Genomic DNA, 5,899 nt, shown 5'->3' with positions numbered 1-5,899 from the left:
CCTCTGGAACCCTGGAAAACCCTTACAGACCCAAACGTCCACCTTAAACCCTTATGGACCCAAACGTCCACCTTTAACAGACTTTCTATCGCACCACGATAGAGAGTGTTGTGGCGTACTGCATTACGTGTGGTACGCCAGCTGCACAGCCAGGGACAGAAAAGCCCTGCAGGGGGGTCATAAAGACAGCCGAGAAAATCATTGGTGGCCCCCTGCCTTCCTTGGAAGACATTGGAACGATTAGAGGGCTAAACAGAGCAAGGAGGATTGTGAGGGATCTGTCACACCCAGGGAACAGACATTTCAATCTCCTGCCCTCTGGAAGGAGATACAGATCCTAGGGAGCCGGACAAACAGACTGAAGAACACCTTTTATCCATGGGCTGTCCGGCTCCTAAATGCAGAACCTCCCCTCCTCCTGGGCATGTGCAATAACAATAGTAGTTTTTTAATTGTGCAATGGAAATAGTAGTTTTTATATATTATATTCTTCTTATTCTCTTTAACTGTATTTATTGTCTTTTATGCCTTTCAAATTCTTATATGTTTACACTTCATTTTTGCACTGTGGGTGGGAAGTACCACTCCAATTTCATTGTTTGCTTTTTTGCACAATGACAATAAAGGCTATTCTATTATTCTATTCTATTAACCCTTAAAGACCCAAACGTCCACCTTTAACCCTTATGGACCTTTAACCCTTAAAGACCCAAACGTCCACCTTTAACCCTTAAAGACCCAAACGTCCACCTTTAACCCTTATGGACCTTTAACCCTTAAAGACCCAAACGTCCACCTTTAACCCTTACGGACCCAAACGTCCACCTTTAACCCTTATGGCCTTTAACCCTTAAAGACCCAAACGTCCACCTTTAACCCTTACGACCCAACGTCCACCTTTAACCCTTATGGACCTTTAACCCTTAAAGACCCAAACGTCCACCTTTAACCCTTACGGACCCAAACGTCCACCTTTAACCCTTATGGACCTTAACCCTTAAAGACCCAAACGTCCACCTTTAACCCTTACGGACCCAAACGTCCACCTTTAACCCTTATGGACCTTTAACCCTTAAAGACCCAAACGTCCACCTTTAACCCTTATGGACCCAAACGTCCACCTTTAACCCTTATGGACCTTTAACCCTTAAAGACCCAAACGTCCACCTTTAACCCTTACGGACCCAAACGTCCACCTTTAACCCTTACGGACCCAAATGTCCACCTTTAACCCTGGTTTTTTTGGGGTCTTTATGGTTTTTTTTTTTTTTTTTTGGGGGGGGGGGGTCTTTATGGGTTGTGTTTTTTTTCTTTTTTGGGGGGGGTCTTTAGTTTTTTTTTGTATTTTGGGTCTTTGTATTTTTGGGGGGTCTTTATGGGTTGTGTTTACTTAACATAAGCCATAGTGTTCAGCCTGGGTCAAAGTGCAATATATACTTAGCTCTACTGTTTCCTTTTTGTTTTGTTTTTCTCGGTTGGTGACATGTCTGTTTTATACTGTATATATATTTACACTTCCTTTCTTCTTTAAACTTTTGCACCTACGCATCACCAGAGAGTTGTCACTTACAATTTCGTTGTACATATGTATAATGACAATAAAGGCATTCTATTCTATTCTATTCTATTTTTTGGGGGGGGGTCTTTATGGGTTGTGTTTTTTCTTTTTTTGGGTCTTTCTGTTTATTTTGGGGGGTTCTTTATGTTTTTTGGGGGTCTTTATGGGTTGTTTTTTTGGGTCTTTGTGGGTTTTTTTGGGTCTTTATGGGTTGTCTTTTTCTGGGTCTATGTTTTTTTTTTGGGTCTTTATGGGTTGTTTTTTTTGGGTCTTTGTTTTTTTTTTGGGGGGGGGGGAGTCTTTATGGGTTCGTTTTTGGGTCTTTATGGGTTGGATTTTTTGGGGTCCATGTTTTTTTTTTGGGGGGGGGGTCTTTATGGGTTGTTTTTTGGTCTTTATGAGTTTTTTTGGGGGGGGGGTCCTATGATGGGTTTCTTTTTTTGGGTGCCTTGTATGTTTTTTTTTGGGGGTCTTTATGGTTTTGTTTTTTTTCTGGTCTTACGGTTTTTTGGTGGCGTCTTCATGGGTGTTGTTTTTTTGGGGGTCTTTATGGGTTTTGTTAAGTCTTTATGGGTTAATGTGAAGTGGCTCAAGGAAAACAAATGACAAACATGATGAAACTGTACAAACACACTGGACTTCTGCTCAGTTACCAAAGCTAATATCAGGTTCTTTCAAGAAGGTCACATAAGTGATAGAGAATAACTAATGAGGTAATATTCTGATCATATTCTGAGAATAATGGTGATCATATTCCTGAGACATAATTCTGATCATAATATACTACTATAACTCTTTGGCATTTGGTAGTAAAAAAAAAACACAAAACTAAAATAAAATAAAAAAAACCCAAACAGTATCCAAAAGAAATCCATGTCAGATGCAACCCATCGTAGCAGCAGGTTGAAGAACATTCAGGTTGGGTTTGTCAGTTCCATGAGCAGGCATGTTTCCATCAGCCAGACCGGGACCGGGACCAGGACCCACACATGGGACCCTTTACCCACTCAGACCAGCTCCACAACAAAACCTTGAATCTTCTTCAGTGTTCAGACCTTTGAACCCTTTAGTAGCACTTTCACTGGGGTCCAACCCCCTCCCACTGAGACCAGGTCAGGGTCAGATTTAGGACCACATATGAAAGTGGTCTGGGTCAGATTTAGGACCACATATGACAGTGGTCTGGGTCAGGATTTAGGACCACATATTAATTCCGTCCCTCTTGATCCTGTTCCTGCTTCACTTTTGTCTTTAACTTTAAACAGGTTGTAAAATGTGTTAAAATCTACCTTTAGGCCGATCTAACCCTGTGCTGGTTCTAACCGGTCCCAGTGTCCAGGTCCTGCTGGACTGGCCACAGAGACATGCCTGCGGTGGTTTTTGCGGTGGTCCAGCCCTGGTTGGTGTCCGTCCTCACAGACACATTCATGGGGACTCCTCCTGCTAAATGCACCTGTTCCTTCCCGGTGCTGTGTTTTGTCAGATCGTATGGTGTTTTAGTTCAACACACACTACATATAAGTCCTGGCCCATGCCGCAGCCCAGTTCGCAGTACCGTTTGGCGTGTCCTCTACCCGAGGCCCAGCTGGGCTGGTCGGGCCTTTCAGAGCAGACAAGTGACTTTGTTTCAAATGTCCCGTCTGGTCTGAACAGTCATATTTCATATTCTCGTCTTAGAGCCGGGGTTCCAGCGGCACCGTGGCCTGGTGGTGTTCGCTCTCTGAAATGTTGTCTGTCTGGGTTCCATCAGGCCCCACGCTGCCCCCATTCCCCTCGTCCATGTCCTCTTTGTTCTCCAGCACCATCTCGTTCTCGTAACAGAATGAGTTCGAGTTAGACAGTATGTATTTTTTCTCGGCGAGATCCCGGGCGCTGCACAGCGGCATGCTCGGTACCCTCATACGTCTTGTGGAAGTGGGAATAGTCCACCTTGTAGTAATTCTTCTCCCGAAGAGCACCGCTCGAACCGGTGGCCCCACAGGATCTCGCCGCAACGTAGAGCTCCGGCACTGCGTGGTCATGGCCGTGGCCTCCACCATCCCCTCCAGGATGACCACGATCTCGAACTCTGAGTTTCCAGGTCCTGTTTGCTCATATCGTAGAAGGGCTGTCCTCGTCGATCCGTGGACGATGGTGATCGGAGACCCAGGAAGATGCGGTCAACTCCGCTGTCAAAGCCGACATCAATGTCCATCTGGTCCAGGGGGATGTACTCCCCCTCAGCCGTTGTTCGGGATTTTAGCAGCTGAGCCCGAACATGAGCCTCCACCAGGTGGCTTTTTCGTAAGTTCCCTACGCGCCACATGAGGCAGAGCTTGCTGTCCCTCATGGCCACCGTAGCGTTATGACTGAAACCAGGGTCTCATTCCGCTTCTTGGGCTTGGCCATTTTTGCCATGACGGCGCCGATGATGAAAGCGTCTATGATGCAGCCCACGATGCTTTGAAAACCACCATGAAGACAGCGACGGGCACTCGTCTGTCACTATCGTAGCCGTACCGATGGTGGTTTGAGTTTCGATGGAGAACAGAAAGGCGGCGGTGAAAGTGCTTACATTGAGACGCACTTCTGCGTTGCATTGGTTTCCAAGTCCCCGTGGAAGATAGCCACGAGCCAGAAGACGCAGCCGAAAAACAACCATGATAGCAGGAAGGCCAAGCAGAATGACGAACATCCCCTCCAGCGGATGTCCACGCAGGTGGTGAAGATGTCGGCCAGGTAGCGCTGGCCCTTCTCGCTCACGTTGACAACTGCACGTTGCAGTGCCGTCCTTCTTGACAAACCTGCTCTGAGGCCAGTGCCTGTGTGCACCTTGGTTTTGCCGTAGCCGTTGGGTACCGCCATGGTGTTGAGCTTCATGCCGTCCTCCTCTGATGACACAATGCTGTAGCTACTGGCTCGCACACTTCCCATCACCCTGTCTTGGATGGCTGTGCTGCTTCTGCTTTGTAAAACAGTCTGAATTTCTGGAAGACGCGTTGGAGAAGCAGTTTGAAGCAATTCTCAGGGACTGACTGAAAGAAGAAACGGTGCTGACGCCTCTGAGGCCTGGACACCGGGAACTGGACTTAACCGAGGGACGATGAGGTCACTCCTCTGCCTTCACCTCATCCAGGTCATCTGCTGAGGAAACAGAGGAGAGGGTTCCAGTCAACCGAGCCTCCAGAACCAGAACCACATCCGTCACTTAAAGCTGCAGGAGACTTCTGTCACCAGTGTTTCCTCAGATCTGTCCATCCTCAGTCATCTCCTCAGTCTCATTGGTCTGTTGGTCTGTCTGTCATTCCTCAGCTGAATGTCTTCGTCATGCTGAACAGTTTCTTAGTTCCATCCACCACAAACAAACCATGTGTTTACAAACAAATGGCATCTTCCGAATGTTGTTGCGATGTGCATTGTGGGAAGCGGAGTTTCGCGCAGCCGCCTGTCCACGGCAGTGCAACCATATGGATGCAACAACACGACGCAGAAAGGACTGGAGCTCCGCTTCCCACAATGCACATCGCAACAACATTCCTCAGATGCCCAGTTCCCTCTGGTTCTGTCTGTAAACACATGGTTTGTTTGGTGGATGGAACTAAGAAACTGTTCAGCATGAGAAGATTCAGCTGAGGAATGACAGACAAACGAACGGACCAATGAGACTGAGGAGAGGACTGAGGATGGACAGATCTGAGGAAAACTGGGGACAAAACCTTTAACAAACCAAGGCTGAACCAGAAGTGGTTCATGAATACTTCCAGGTATTTAATTAGTTGTTTGTCAGATTAGTCTTTGAATTAATCTGCATCCATTTTCAGTCAGTGGGTTTGAGTCAAGTTTAATGAAGAAGATAATTAATATAATTATTTTATTTTCAGGGTTTTGAACTAAACTACATTTGAGGACGTGTTGACACAAACAAACCACATTTTCATAATTTTCACAAGTTTTACAGACAACAGTTAATGTGGAAAATAATGAACCCTGATGTAAAACTACAACGGTTTCAGGATGACGAGGAGGAAACACAACGACAAACAATCCCATTACAACCTGTTCCTTTCAAAAGGCCTCAAGCCAAAGAACCTGGGATTGGATGGTGCTTTCACTGATCACATTTTCAGCATCAAACACTTCTGTTCATCTTGGTTTGTCTCCTGACCCTCAGACTTTTATTTATATGTATTAGTGTGTTTTGTACGATTATAAGTAAGTGTCTTCACTTTACCTTGGTATGAGCTGATCCCCAATGTTAGCAGTATTAGTGTGTTAGTGGTGTTAGCAGAGTTAGTGGTGTTAGCAGTGTTAGTGGCGTTAGTGGTGTTAGCGGTATTAGCAGTTAGTGGTGTTAACGTGTTA

General features: G+C 45.9%; 1 pseudogene; it reads right to left on the bottom strand.

The window, feature by feature from the left end:
• Positions 1–3,211: 3,211 nt before the first annotated feature.
• On the bottom strand, positions 3,212–4,471 carry LOC115416614 (inward rectifier potassium channel 2-like; annotated as a pseudogene).
• Between the last annotated feature and the right edge of the window lie 1,428 nt (positions 4,472–5,899).

The sequence above is a fragment of the Sphaeramia orbicularis genome, unplaced genomic scaffold (genome assembly GCF_902148855.1).
Source record: "Sphaeramia orbicularis unplaced genomic scaffold, fSphaOr1.1, whole genome shotgun sequence".
NCBI lineage: Eukaryota > Metazoa > Chordata > Actinopteri > Kurtiformes > Apogonidae > Sphaeramia > Sphaeramia orbicularis.
Note: the sequence above shows the minus strand (reverse complement) of the source record. Positions and strands in the feature narration are given on the sequence as shown.